The sequence below is a fragment of the Lutra lutra genome, chromosome 7 (genome assembly GCF_902655055.1).
Source record: "Lutra lutra chromosome 7, mLutLut1.2, whole genome shotgun sequence".
In the NCBI taxonomy this organism is placed as follows: domain Eukaryota; kingdom Metazoa; phylum Chordata; class Mammalia; order Carnivora; family Mustelidae; genus Lutra; species Lutra lutra.
The window spans coordinates 24975233-24990350 of NC_062284.1; the positions used below are offsets into that span (position 1 = coordinate 24975233).

At 38.8% G+C, this 15118-nt stretch overlaps 1 long non-coding RNA gene across 1 annotated transcript; it reads left to right on the forward strand.

Annotated features, from left to right (window-relative positions):
• Positions 1 to 1503: 1503 nt before the first annotated feature.
• Positions 1504 to 11669, forward strand: LOC125105301 (uncharacterized). Its single transcript, XR_007128864.1, has 5 exons — positions 1504 to 1767; positions 2194 to 2288; positions 2532 to 2640; positions 9432 to 9495; positions 11498 to 11669. It is a non-coding gene; the product is annotated as an uncharacterized LOC125105301 (long non-coding RNA).
• Positions 11670 to 15118: the final 3449 nt, after the last annotated feature.

The window sequence follows — 15118 nt, forward strand, 5'->3', positions numbered from 1 at the left end:
GCCCCAACGGTGTACAACTTTGCAATACTCGGTTTGCACTTGCAGTGGCAAGTCACAGGCAGCATTTAACAGCCTTGACATAGTAACTTCCCTTTGGTAGTGAGATTTGTGTTGGGCAAGGAGTCTTTCTTGGAGACCCAGGTTATACTCCATTCCTTCAGCCACTCAACCTATTGTATGTGCATCTACCTCTTTGTATTAAACCGTTTTCATCAGAGATGAAAATCTCTGGAGTGACTTTCTGTTTTCTGCAGGGAACAAACCCTTACGGATAGGTCAGAGGGGTGCCTAGATATCATCCACATTTCCTACCTGAGGTCCAGTGTTAGGAAAAATTAGCGGCAATGTTTTTCTTATATGTTGCATGAAGAAGTATGACAGTTCCACAATTGAATGTTCATAGTAACACACAAACTGGTAAATAACACCTTCATGTAAAAATATGTCCAGAAATGAACTACAGAAGTTTCTGGCTACATGTCTTGTGTCTAATTTAGTTTTTTGTATATAGAAATTTCTTAGGCAGCCTAGAATTTTCAGAATTTTTTTTAGGTCATGTTAGAATCATGTGTTGAAGAAAAGCACAGGACTTACATACTCTCTAGGGAAAGGCTGGTTGATTATCTCCCCTTCCAGTATGCATAATACTCTATCACTTGATTCCAAAAGCAATAAGAGAGAATTGTTTTTGCTAAATTTCAAGACTAGATTGAGGCCTAAGTCTTTAAAATCTGACTTTTGTTGGCTATTCTGAGCACTGATCTAGAGATGTTGAAAGACCAACCTGAAGGACGAGGGGAGCTGCAAGGTACCCATGGCCTGGGGACACCCTTGGGTCAGTCAGGTGGTCAAGAAACAGAAAAGATGGTGGGTCAGTCAGGTGGTCAAGAAAAGAAAGAATGTCACTTCATCCTCGTGGTTTATTTTGCAACTGGTCCTCTCTCCTCAAAAATGATTCTCATTAATAGGGAAATTTCCCCTCAAAACTCTTCATATATTGAATATTATATTGTTCTCTTTCTGCCCAGATAAAAATCTCCCGCTCTGTAAACTACAAGTCCAGGTTGTATACAGAGCTTGAAAAATAGCACAATATATTTTATCCCGAGAGTAAAGTTCTCACTGGACTCCTGTTTTAGTTCATTTGGGCTGTTAAAACAAAGTATAGGCCAGTAGCTTACACAACAATTTATTCCTTACAGTTCTAGAGGTTGGAAGTCCACGATTGGGGTGCCAGCATGCTTGGGTTCTGGGGAGCTCTCTCATCTGAGTTGTAGACTGCTGACTTCTTTTTTTTAAATTTTATTTTATTTTATTTTATTTTATTTTATTTTATTTTATTTTATTTTCAGTGTTCCAAAATTCATTGTTTATGTACCACACCCAGTGCTCCATGCAATATGTGCCCTCCTTAATACCCACCAGCAGGCTCACCCAACGTCCCACCCTTCTTCCCTCTAAAACCCTCAGTTTGTTTCTAGACTGCTGACTTCTTATTATATACTTACATGGTGGAAGAGGAAAGAGAGTCCTCTGGGGTCTCTTTTATAAAAGAAGTAATCCAATATGTGAGGGCTTCATACTCATGAACTAATCATCCCCAAAGGGCTCCCCCATAACACCATCACAATAGAGATTAGGTTTCAACAAGGAATTTGGGGGGAACACAAACCTTCTCTTGACTGACTTGTCTTCTTTTCTCAAGCATATCAGTGTTGGTGGATAGTGTGTGTGGAATGCACCACCTTTCCTTTGTATCCCTGTAAGGTAAGCCCTGGCAGCAATTTTTAATTTTCTGTAATGTAAGTGCCTGACTTAAGCTTTTGATTGCTGAGGCATTCACTTCAAAGATGGCTGTGTCAAATAAACAACACTGCCAGCTACATGACCAAATAAGGAGCCAGGTAAACTCCCCACCACTCCAACTCCTCTTTTGTTTGAGAGGTCTTGGTTGGTTTTAATAACTGGTCACTTGGCCACATTCTTTTCTTTTCTTCCCACACTTTAATTCCCATTTTTCTGGTTAAAATTCACCAATAAAGAGTGAACTGTTGGAACCCTAGGCTCCCACCCTCAATACAATAAAAACAGAGACCCAGGTGCTCTCTCTCTCTCCAAGACCTCAACATGTGGCCCCAGATGTGCTATATACCCTCCAGGACTTGTGAGTAATAAACTTTGTTTCTTTTAAAGTTTCCTAATAGTTGCTGCTGAGGAGGTCATATAATCATAATAAGAATCAGAAGATCCAGACACAATGTTGATTCCGAAAGAGGAAGTGGGCCTAGGTGAGTGCCCCCAGGCTTTCTAGCCAGCGGCATCATTATTCATAGGCTGAGACCAGCACAACAACCCAGTTCTTAGAAATATTTATCTTGTTCCCTTCCCTTTTCTATACACAGGAGAGAAACACTCATGGGAAGGGGAGTTGTCTTGTTCCATGTATAAGGGATTCCAGTCTTACTGTACTCCTGGCTGCTCACCACCCCTAACCCTTTGACCTATACTGTCTGCCTGTTCCTTTTCCACAGAAGCAGCCATCTGCTTCATCTACAGGGGAGCGGTGAGAGAATCATCCCTATGAGATTCGAAAATGATCTTCGATATTTAGAGATTTTCCGGGCTGGGCACTTAAGTTTTGTTGAGGAACAGAATGAGATTTCCAGCAAATTTTCTGGTGAGACTAAAGTGAGGTAACTCCCTAGGCTCCTGGGTTCCATTTCCTGACATTGACATGGCCAAAATTCCTTTAATTTAGCTTTTTTTTTTTTTTTTCTTTCGAAGTAGAAGGAAAGAAGAGAAAATGTTTGAGAATATGCATTTTTGTTGAAATGTGTTAAATCATACCAGGATGTTTTTAAATCGGAAAGGTAATAAAAACACCAAGGCCTTCCAAACTATAAGCCCTCTTAAGCTCACATGAGAGAGATTTACTAGGTGCTATTTTTACTGTGTGAACAAGAGACACTAGATCTGAACTGAAGTATAATCACACTCACTGCTTGGTATTTTACATATGTTTTTATCTTACTCCAATTAGCTATGTTACCTAACCTCTTGTTCTGATGTGAAAGTAGACAGTAAATTAGAGACGACTCTCAGAGCTGGTGGTAACTAGACCTGACAGATGCTGAAGGAAGAACCAGCTGCTAAGCTCAAGTGAAATACAGAACTAACTCCACTCTGCTCGTCTAATTTGATCTAATTTGTACATTTGTCTTGACTCATGGAAAAAAGATTGTTGAAAACAGCATTTCAGATAGATGTTTTGTAAATCCTCAAACCTGTGAAAATTTTTCTTAATCTGTCATATTTACATTGGCAAGCAGCACACACCTCAGGGCCACCCAGGGAGCTATAAGTTTTTTTTGTTTGTTTGTTTGTTTGTTTGTTTTTTAGGAGAATGAGTTTATTCTCTGTGAAGAAGTGAGGAATTGATTCATAAGAGAAACAGAGTGAAATTGAACAAGATACTGATAACAGGGAGTACCTGCAAGGAAGTAGGTGGGGCAAATTAGAGAAATGGGGAAGGAGATAATAGGTACCTTTTTCATCTCCTCCTGCCCCTGCATGCCCAGTGCTATGTGGACCAAGGGGCTTAAACCCATTGCTATGTTGATCATTTAACCATTCAACCAGCAACCTGGTTTTAATTTTTTCATGCATTTACAATGACTAATTTCTTCTTTGATTTTGTTAACTATTACAACTCTTCAAAGTGGAAAAAAATGGCCCTGAATTAACTGTAAATAATAAGAAATATACCATGTTAAAATAATTTTGACATAGTATATGACTTGCAGTTTTTAAAATGTGCTGAAAATTTCTAGTCAACTGATTTTTTCAAAACTGCAGATAGACTTCTTTTTCCTTTCCTTTTTTTTTAAATTTATTTATTTGTAAGAGGGGGAGAGAGAGGGAGCACAAGCAGAGGAATGGCAGGGAGAGGGAGAAGCAGGCTCCCCGCTAAGCAAGGAGCCTAATGCTGGACTCAATCCCAATCATGGCCTGAGTCAAAGGCAGAGGTTCAGCCTACTGAGCCACCCAGGAATCCCTGCAGATAGATTTCTGCAAACAAGCTGTAGCATATAATATGGAAGGTTGTGTATCTTGGTATGTTTGGTTTGTAGTTCATCTACAACTGAGAACTAATAGGATAGGAGAGTCATTTCTCAGGACTAAAACAATAAGAGAATCACTTCTCTAATTGTAATGATAACGGGGACCATTCTGATTGTGAAAGAAAAAAGTAGCAGCACATTCATTATGTAGGTAAATGCTGTGATATCCTTTAACAAAGGTGAAAAAAAAAAAAGACTCAGAAATGAGTACTCCTTCAAGCTTCATGTTCCTAACAGAAAGGAAAGGTGGTTCATATTAACTTAGAATAATTTCTATCCTCCTAGCATGGTTTCTGTTCTTTAATTCTCTGGGTCGCATACACTTTTTAAAGTGTTATATTAAGGTAAATCATTAAGTAATAAAGAATGTGACATGAAAACAAAAGGGCAACTTCTTTCCAAGGAAAATAGGTTTTATTCCATTACATTTCTTAGAAAGGAAACTTTCTTCTTCTCAAGTATTTATTAAATCACCTATGTGGTGCCTGGGTGGCTCAGTTGGTTGAGCATGGGACTCTTGATCTCAGCTCTGATCATTTTTTTTTTAATGTTCAGTTAGCTAACATCATTAGTTTTTAATTAGCTAGCTAACTAGTTAGTACATCGTTAGTTTCTGATGTAGTGTTCAACAATTCATCAGTTGCGTATAACACCCAGTGCTTATCACAACATGTTCAGCTCAGGTCTTAATCTCAGGGTCGGAAGTTTAAGCCCTACACTGAGCTCCAGTTGGACACAGAGCCCACTTAAAAAATAAAAAAATCACCTTTCTAGGGCTTGGGTCAAGCTAACACCAATGATCATCATCATCATTGCCAAATATTTTTGGAGTATTTTCTGTGCTAGATAATGGGAAATAAATGGTGTCACATATCCACTCAGTCAGTCAATCATCTTTCTGACACTTGACACAGCAGGTCCTTTCTCAGACCTCTCACTTAGGGAGCCTGAGGGGCCACGGGCCAGTTTACCGAACAAGCTGCATATGCTACATGTTTAACAACTCAAATTGCCATATTTTTTTCAAGATTTCAGGAATGGTAGAGGCTGGAGTGCACAGTATTTATACACAAGTCTTGACTGAAGCTATCAAACATAGGCACAACCCTGAAGGGCATGGAGAATCAAGATGTGGAACCTGCCTGAGCCCCATCTTGGGGCTTCAGTAAATGAGGGTTCCATTCTAACTAGTAAATTCTGAACACAATGGATGGATCATTTTGACTCAGTTAATACTTCAAAGAAGACTAAATGGTCTTTCTTGATGCCAGTTATATAATTTCTAGGAATTTATATAAATTTGTAAGTGGTGCAGAGAGGTGGGTGTAAATTCGCCCATTTGCTTGCCTTCCCTAGGAATTTTCATGTGACAAGCCATGGTATGGTAGGAAGTTGAACTGCCTAGAATATACTTTAAGCCCATTTTTATCCAACTTTCTGCTTTAAATCAACAAACAGCTCCATGTTTGGTACATAAAAGACCATCAATGTAGGTTTAATATAATGCTTTAAAATGAATGTGTGTAATAAAATATGGACACTTTTCAGTGGAGCTGAGACATTAGGCCAGCATTTCCTAGCCACCCCTCAGAATGCTTTTGCCTCATAAATTTCTTTTCTTTTTTTTTTAAGATTTTATTTATTTATTTGACAGAGATCACAAGTAGGCAGAGAGGCACGCAGAGAGAGAGGAGGAAGCAGGCTCCCTGCTGAGCAGAGAGCCCGATGTGGGGCTCCATCCCAGGACCCTGGGATTATGACCTAAGCTGAAGGCAGAGGCTTTAACCCACTGAGCCACCCAGACGCCTACCTCATAAATTTCTTAAGTTCATTCTTGGCATCCACTTCATGCTAATCATATAATTATATTTATTCTAATGATTCTGAGGAGAAAAACCTTAAACTATGCATAACTTTGCATTGCAGAGTAATTTACCAGCATTAGTAGAGTAAATATTCCTGGTTTAGGTTACTTTTAAGCACTCATTATAACAGGAGTATTATAACTCTCCAAAAGGACTTTGGTAAGCTTGGAATGATAGAAAGCAAATAACATGTTTAGAATAGTTTGCCTTGCAGGTACTGAAGAGACTGGTGTGTGAGCCAATAGGAGATACTCATTGCATAATGGGAATAATTCTCAAATGTACACACTCTTCAAAGGCTTCATGTATACATGCTTAGAGTACTTTGTTTTACTTTCCTAAGTTTGAGGAGACTTTATTGACATTAAGTCCCTAAGAAAATAAAGAGATAATTAAAATACATACTCATATGGAGCATTTTGTGATTATGGGGATCCAATTTCAATGAATACCATTTTGTATTAGACTAAGCAACATTAAATTAAGCAACATTTGGATATTTACTAAGTGTGGGTACTGTGTGTTTACTCTGTGCTAGAAACTTTTACATGAAATGAGAAATATTATTTTCATTTGATAATAGAAAAATATCTGGCTCAAAGTATGCTCAGAATCACCTAACTAATAAATGGTTTTGGAAATGAAAGAAGATAAACAAAGGATTGATAAAAAGCCCATCTAAGGGGCACTTGGGTGGCTCAGCTGGTTAAGCATCCCACTCTTGATCTCAGCTCAGGTCTTGATTTAAGGTGGTGAGTTCAAGCCCTGCCTTGGGCTCCATGCTCCATGGAGCCTATTTTAAGAAACAAACAAGGGTTATATTACCAGATATCCCTTCCGTATACCATAATAGAGTACATGTGTATGCATGTGCGCCTGCCCACACATCACGTGTGCACATGCACACACGTGAGCTAGATGATACCAGCAGAAGTCCAGCAGTTTACCCACTCAGGAAAATAACACAGAATACTTGCTTGCCCCAAGCCATCTGGAACAGATGAAGCAGGGAGAGAAGGGTATAGTTCTGAAAACAGGGGCATTAAGTGATCATTATATACTGAACATTGAGTTCCCTAACCCTCATCCCTACTTCGGCCTTAAAATTTATAAGATAGGCTAATAACTCCAGGCAGGAGATTAAAAAGTCTTCTGCAAGGATTCTGAACAGCCTGAAGAGAGAAACCTATAAACCATAAGATCAGAGGTTTCCCTATGAAATTGCCCATTCCATTTTGTACTTTGTAAAGCCCACTGTTGATCATTCTAAATGCAGATATTCCAATCATTATTTTGGTGGTCCATCCTTAAATATGAACCAACAGCAAAAATGACTAGATATCTGATGGAAACCTTTTATATCAAAGACAACTATGAAAACCAGCCAATAGGGGAAAAGCTACTCAAAGAAAACAGAAACCACACAGGACAATAAAGTCTTAATAATACAACCACTATTATAGAATCTCTATCCTACACTTTTATAGTATCCCTAGGAAGAAAAGGGAAGAAGTTGCATCCATGAAATAAGAATAGAATGTTGATTAAAATATATTATTTTTTAAAGGCAAGAAAGAACTCTGATAAATTAAAATTAAATGAATGGAAATTAAATATATGTTGGAAGATAATGTGAGGAAATTTCGCTGAATGTGGTACAAAAAAATATATGGATATTAGGAGAGAAAAGAAAATTAGAGGATCAGTTCAGAAGATCTAATACTCGAGGCACCTGAGTGGCTCAGTTGGTTAAGCAGCTGTCTTCAGCTCAGGTCATGATTCCAGGACCATGGGATCGAGCCCCTCATTGAACTCCCAGCTCAGCAGAGAGCCTGCTTCTTCCACTGCCTCTGCTTGCCGCTCTGCCTACCTGTGCTTGCTCTCTCTGTCTGTCAAATAAATAAATAAATAAAATCTTAAAAAAAAAGGAGACCTAACACTCAAATAAGAGTTTCAGAAAGAGCAAAACCCTTTAAAAGAGAATAGAATATTATTTTTAAATTTTCAAGGAAATTTCCCAAAATTAAGAGACATGAATTTCAAATTGAAAAGGCTGATAAAGTACTCAATGAAATAGATTAAAAAAAATCAAGCCTGACATTATGATATATCACAATTCTGGGAAATATGTTTTTAGAGGTAAAATTTCATCAGATACAAAAGATTAAGACTAAAAATGTCTGGTCTTATCAATAGTGAAACTGAAAGTTGAAAACAATGGAGCCAAACTTTTAAAATTCAGAAGCGGGGCACCAGGTAGCTCAGTTAGTTAAGCAACTGCCTTTGGCTCAGGACATGATCCCAGGGTCCTGCGATCCAGCCCGATGCTCAGCTTCCTGCTCCATGGGGAGCCTGCTTCTCCCCTTCCCTCTGTCATTCCTTCTGCTTGTGCTCTTTCTCTCTCAAATTAAAAAAAAAAAAATTAAGAAATAAAATCTTAAAAAAATAAAAAATAATAAAATTTGGAAGGAAAACTATTTCTGACCTTAAACCTAGAAAAATTATCTATTAAGCATAAGAATGGAATCCAAGTACATCCATTTTCTCAGGAAGCTCCTTGAACAAGGCTGTACCAAACCAGCAGAATAATTCAGTAGTGAGGCATCAGCTTCCAGGACATAAGGAACACATGTCAGCAAAGAGCCAAGGACACTGAGGATGGGCGATCACAGGCTCAGCTCTGTAGGCCCTCAGGGTGCTGCGGGGGGAGGTGGGGGCTGAAATCTCTTAGAAAGCTTTCTTTAAGAATATGGAATTGATGTTTTTACATATTTTTAGACATTTGGGGCTGGAATGGTGATAAATTCATAGGAAACTAAGCAAATGAAAATAAGACAATTAACTTTGAGGGCAAGAATAAATGCAAAAAAGGAAAAAGCAATTGTATTGTGCCAGGTGGTTCATCTATGAATAGCATTTACATAATAGTAATGGTGTAAACAATAAATACTAATTTAACTGCAATATGTCACAGTCATATCAGGAGCATTGGAGCTGAAGAAATGGAGAGAAAGAGAGACTGAGAGAGTATGTTGGTAGCAGGAGGAGTTCTCATAGATATTGTCAAAAATTAAAAAATCAAGAAATGGCAGTATAATCATGCTATATAGAGTTGTAAAAATAAAAGACCAGAAGAAACACTTAAAAATGTTAAGGGATTGTGGAATAGGACAACCCTTCTTTAAAAAAAAAAAAAAAAAGATTTTGTTTATTTATTTATTTGGTGGAGGGGGGAGCAGAAGAGGAAGGAGATGTAGAAAGAGAGAATCTCTAGCAGACTCCAGGCTAGGCACTGAGCCCAGTGTGGGGCTTGATCTCAGGACCATGAGATCCTGGACCTGAGTGGAAACCAAGAGTCAGAAACTAAACTGACTGACAGAGCCACCCAGGTTCCCCTTCTTGTAACATTCTTTAGACAATGTTCCTATTTATTTTCTCACTCCAGAATTACAGTTGTCCAAAGCAAAGATGAAGTTGGTTTTCCTGGAAGTAATCCACCTGAAGTCCAGGTGAGGGCATTATATTTAATGTTATCCCAAATCTCAACTCCTGGGTGGTATCAACCTAAAGACAAGAAAACAGTTCAAGAGGCAAAGCATTTATTTGGGTTTAAGGAACTGTAATTTGGGGCACACAGATTTAGGTAGAAACAAACCCAAACAGTATTCCAACTAGTGGAGGTAGATTCAGGGTTTTCATGGGAAAAAAGGGAAGATTAGGTAAGTTGTTTTTAAGAAGAGTTCATTGGCGCTGACAAGGAGGGCTAGGTTTGTATGTACTTCATTGATTGGTCAGGTGAAGGGGTCACTAGGCAAAAGTTTACTTTGATCAGTTTCTTCAAACACTATTTTCTTGTTCTTGCTGACCTCTTGGAATGTGGAGGTGTGGCCCAGTTCAAAGGTTTAGAAAACAGGACTTGCAAGGCAATTCCATTTGACTTCTCTGGCTCTACTTTAAAAATGGCTCTATCCATGTAATTTTTCACAATGGACACCCACTGCATGGGTAATGAATTATGATTGCCACAGATAATTTTTTTTACTCCCAACCAAAAATAAATTAATGGTTCCAATCCCCATTTCTCCCAAGCTTCTGTCTTCTCTCATTTACACCATATTATTAATTTTCACATAAGTTATTGAGAGATATTTTAGATTACATATGTCATGTTATTAAGAGATATTTTAGAGTACATATGTCATGGACTAGTAGAAGGTGTTCTGAGCTAGAAATCAAGAGAATAGCACTTTCTATGATGGCTTACTGTGTTAGTCAAAAGGAGTTAAGTTTACACTGCTGTTAACAAACTATCCCACAATCTCAGTGGCCTTAACACATACATGTTATTTTTCTCTGAGTTTACTCTAAGGAAACAGAGAAACTAGAGAATCATGAAAGTTTTTCATTACTTCAGTTAAACATTTTCTCTTTTGCGAAATCAGGGGATGACTGGTTTCCAAAAACACCCAGGCCTTTTCATCAACCCCTGATTGGGATATCTCATAGGTGATGAAATTGATGGTGATGATGAACATGTCACCAATTAATATTGAATTAATTCTAACAATCTATTTAGCTCTTACCATATGCCAGACACTGTACTATGTGCCTTGGAGACCTTTTTGCCACTTACTCATGAAGGTGACATTGTGAGATGAATACTCTTAAGAAATAAGGAAATAAGGGCAACTGTCTTGATCTCAGGTTTGAAGCTCCATGTTGGGCTCCATGCTGAGCATGAGCCTATTTAAGAAAAAAAAAAAAAGGTAAAGAAATAGAGGCTCTGATCTTTTGTTAAACCTGTTCTATATAAAGTCTCCTGGCATTTCAGCTGATGACAGTCCTACCTTTCTAATTGCTCAAACCAAAATCTTAACTCTCTTTTTCACATATCACACATCTAACCCAACAGGAAAGTGTTGACTCTCTATCAAAATATATAAAATATCCAGCTGCTTCCAATTACTTCCCGTGATACCATCTTGACCCGAGCTGCTCTCATCTTTCACCTCAGTAACTGCAGGGTCTACATACCTCTATTCCTACCACTTAACAGCTCATTGTCAATGCAGCAACCAATGTCATACCTAACCTTTTTATTTAATTTTGCACTTAATCTGACCATCCCTCTGCTCAAAACCTCTGGACCTACAGTGACCTAGACAGCCCTAAGTTATTTGGTTTTTTGTGATCCTCTTGGCTTTCCTCTTAGGATTCTTCTCCTGTTCCTTCCCTTCAGTTACATTGGCCTTTCTGATATTCTTAGATAAAACAGTCTTCCTCATGCTTAAGAACATTCCACTGACTTTCTCTTCCTTGAATGCACCTTATCCAGATACTTGGTAGTCAATTTCTGTTTTGGACTGAAGGTTTGTGTCTTCCCAAAATTTATGTATTGAAGCCATAACCTCTAATGGGTGACATTGGGCAGAGGGTCTTTGATAGCTAATTAGGCTTAGTTAGGTCATGAAGATAAGATCCTCTTGACAGGATTTGTGCCTTATAAAAAAGGGAATACAGAACTCTTCAGCTGCACTGGGTGAGAAAGGCCATGCAGGTAAACAACAAGATGGCAACTATCTACAAGCCAGGAAGTGGGCCCTTACCAAGAACCGAATCTGTCTGCACCTTGATCTTGGACTTCCCAGCCTCCAGAATTGTGGGAAATAAATGTCTGGTTTTTAAGTCATCCAGTCTGTGGTGTTTTATTATAGCAGCTGAAAAGCAACTAAAACAACCTCCTTACCTCCTCAAGTCTTTGCTCAAATGTCACTTTTTCAGTAAAGGGTCATTCTAATATTCTATTTTATATGGCATTCTGATCTCTATCAAATCCCCACTGTCTCTAGCACTTCTGTTTCCTTTCTCCCTGTTGAATTTTACCCTTAGTATTTAGCATGTTCTTTCAGAAGATTACTATTTATGCTCCCCAATTGGAATGCAAACCCCAAATGGGCTAAGATTTTTGATCTGTTTGTTTACTATTACTCTTTAAGTTTCTAAAACAAGTTTCTAATAGGTGCTCACTTCTAGCATCTATATCTTGGTTTCTAATACTGTTTTCTAATAGAAGGAACTCGGGGGGGCTCCCTGAAGTGGTCTGGGGCAACAAAATGCAAAGTAAAACTGGAGGATCTTGTGGTGTCAGAAAGGAAGGAAGAGCTTACAAAATGATGTTGACTGTACACCTGAAACTAAGGTAATGTTGTATATCAACTATATTTCAATAAAAAATATATTTAAGTGATGGTGACATGTTGGATACAGAAGCCAATTTGAAGGAACACCCAGTAGCCAAAGCTGAAACATTTTGATCAAAAATAAACAATAGAGGTGCCTGGGTCATTAAGCATCTGCCTTCAGCTTAGGTCATGATCATAGGGTCCTGGGATTGAGCCCCGCATCGGGCTCCTTGCTCAGCAGGAAGCCTCTTTCTCCCTCTCCCACTCCCCCTGCTTGTGTTCCCTCTCTCAATGTCTCTCTCTCTTTATCAAATAAATACATAAAATCTTAAAAAAATAAACAGTAATAGTAAGTCATAAGATAAAATAAATACATATGCTAATTTATGATATACACAAATGATTAAACAAGGAAACAAACAAATAAATAAACAAGAGACCAGCTCTTTGTTGCAGAAGAATTCCAATTAGTGAATGTAGAAGGAATGAAGGACATATAGAATGACCATGAAGCAAACAGCACAGTAAAATTACTACAAGCAATGTCCACTAATAGAAACTAAAACCAGTGGGAAAAAGAAATATTTGTGTAAGGACCTATTTAGCCAGAGCAACTCCATCTTGGGTAAATAGCCACTTTGTTGTTTGTGCAGTAAACTTAAACTGACTCCCCCCCGCCCACCGAGAAACTTATTTAGAAACAAGTCCGGGAAACCAGTAAAATGTAGTCGGCTAGTTCCTGATAACAGAGCCCAGAATACAAGGACTAGTCAGGCCAGATGGAAACATCTAATCAGTATGAAATACTGTTTGTAACAGTGAGAAGCTCTTGCCCAAACCTAAATGACTCCATCTCGGGAAGGACGACAATCTTACTATTCACACTGAATATGTTAACTGACTAAGCCTTCCCAAAAAGTACTGTTTGTAACGGTTCCTGGTATGGGGTAATCTTGAATCACCAGACCAGATGGAACTAGCCAATCAACAAGAGACACACAAACCTGGTGGGTTGAGATACCAAGATACGGGTTGCAGTTTCACCCAATAAAAGGTAGCCTATAAGATTGGGAGGGGTCGCCCTCTTTGAAGGTCGCCCTGACAGGTCAGTCAGTAGATTCTTGAGCCTGTAAGCTGGGGGTGGTCACTGTCTTCAGAGACGGCCCTGGCCAGTCCGTCTGACTTCTAATGCTTGGCATAGAATAGGGCTTTGCATAACTTTAACTTGGTTTCAGTCTTGTTCCCCTGGCCGATCAATCTGATTTCTAATACTTACCATAAAATAAAGCTTTAAATAACTTTCACTTTGTCTCAGTCTCGTTTCATTTAATAATGGACCTAACATTTGTATAGTCTCGAAGTATCTCTCCCAGAATATTTATTAACTACAAAGGGAAAAATAGTAACTCTCTAGTGAAGAAACCAGAAGATACCATCTTAACAAAATGATCAAGATGTAATAAGGCATCATGCATCACCTGATATTGTTGGAGCCGATTCCACGTTAAAACCTGTTGAACCCCTAGGGCCTACCTGGGCCTACTTAGCCATAGTGACTCCACGTTGCCTAGGTAGCCATTTTGTTGTTTAATAAATGCCTCAGCAGTTACTGATACCAGTTCTGGGTAACTGTTGCTAAAACACATACCTAAAACAAGGCCATTTTGTTGTTTAATAAACACCTCAGCAGTTACTAGTATCGGTTCCGGGTAACCATTACTAAAACACACAGGTAGGAGACATCCAATCAGCCAAAGCCACATACGTAGAAGTCTGCGGTTGTGCCCTGTAAAACTAGCCTGCAAGACCAAAGGGGGGGTTGCTCTCTTCGGAGGTGGCCCTGGCTGGTCAGTCTGACCTCTAATGCTTGGCATAGAATAAAGCTTTACATAACTTTCACTTTGTCTCAGCCTCGTTCTCCTGGGCGGTCAGTCTAACTTCTAATGCTTGGCATAGAATAAGGCTTTGCATAACTTTCACTTTGTCTCAGTCTCGTTCCTTTGATAATGGACCCATTGATAACGGACCCAACAATATGATGTACTGAACAAAAAAGGATGACCTCAATTGAATAGTGAAAAACATCAGATAAACCCAAATTGTGATCAGTACTCTTTAAAACTGCTGAGGTCATGAAAGACAAGGGAAGTCTGAGAAACTATCCCATACTGAAGAAGACTCTAATGAGACATGGCAACTAAATGCCAGATCAGATGTGAAGCCCTGGGTTAATCTTAGAACAGAAAAAGGACATTAGTGCAAAAGTGGTGAAACATGAATCAAGTATAGATTTTAGTAAATTAGTGATATACTATATTAGTTTTGATAAATTTATTATGGTCATATAGAATAACACTTAGGGAAGCTGTGGGAAGGATAAACAGGAACACACTGTATTATCTTTGCAGTTTTCTGTAAGTCTAAAATTATTTCAAAATAACATTTTAAAAATAGATGCATAAGTTATTTCTGAAATGAAAATATTTTCTTATCTGTGAAATTAAGAAGTTGAATGAAGTCTCTCATTTATTTATTTTCTTATTTATTTATTTTAAAGATTCCATTCATTTACCTGATGACAGACAGAGATCACAAATAGGCAGAGAGGCAGGCAGAGAGAGGGGGGAAGCAGGCTCCCAGCTGAGCAGAGAGCCAAGCACAGGGCTTGATCCCAGGACCCTGAGATCATGACCTGAGCTGAAAGGCAGAGGCTTAACCCACTGAGCCACCCCAGCGCTCCTCTCTCATTTATTTTTAAAGATTTTATTTATTTATTTGACAGGGAGAGACAGAGAGAGAGACAGAGAGTACAAGCTGGGGGAGCAGCAAAGGCAGAGACAGAGAGAGCAGACTCTCCCCTGATCAGGGAGCCCGATGCAGGGCTCAGTCTCCCTCGGGATCATGACCTGAGCTGAAGGCAGACACAACTGACTGAGCCACCCAGGCACCC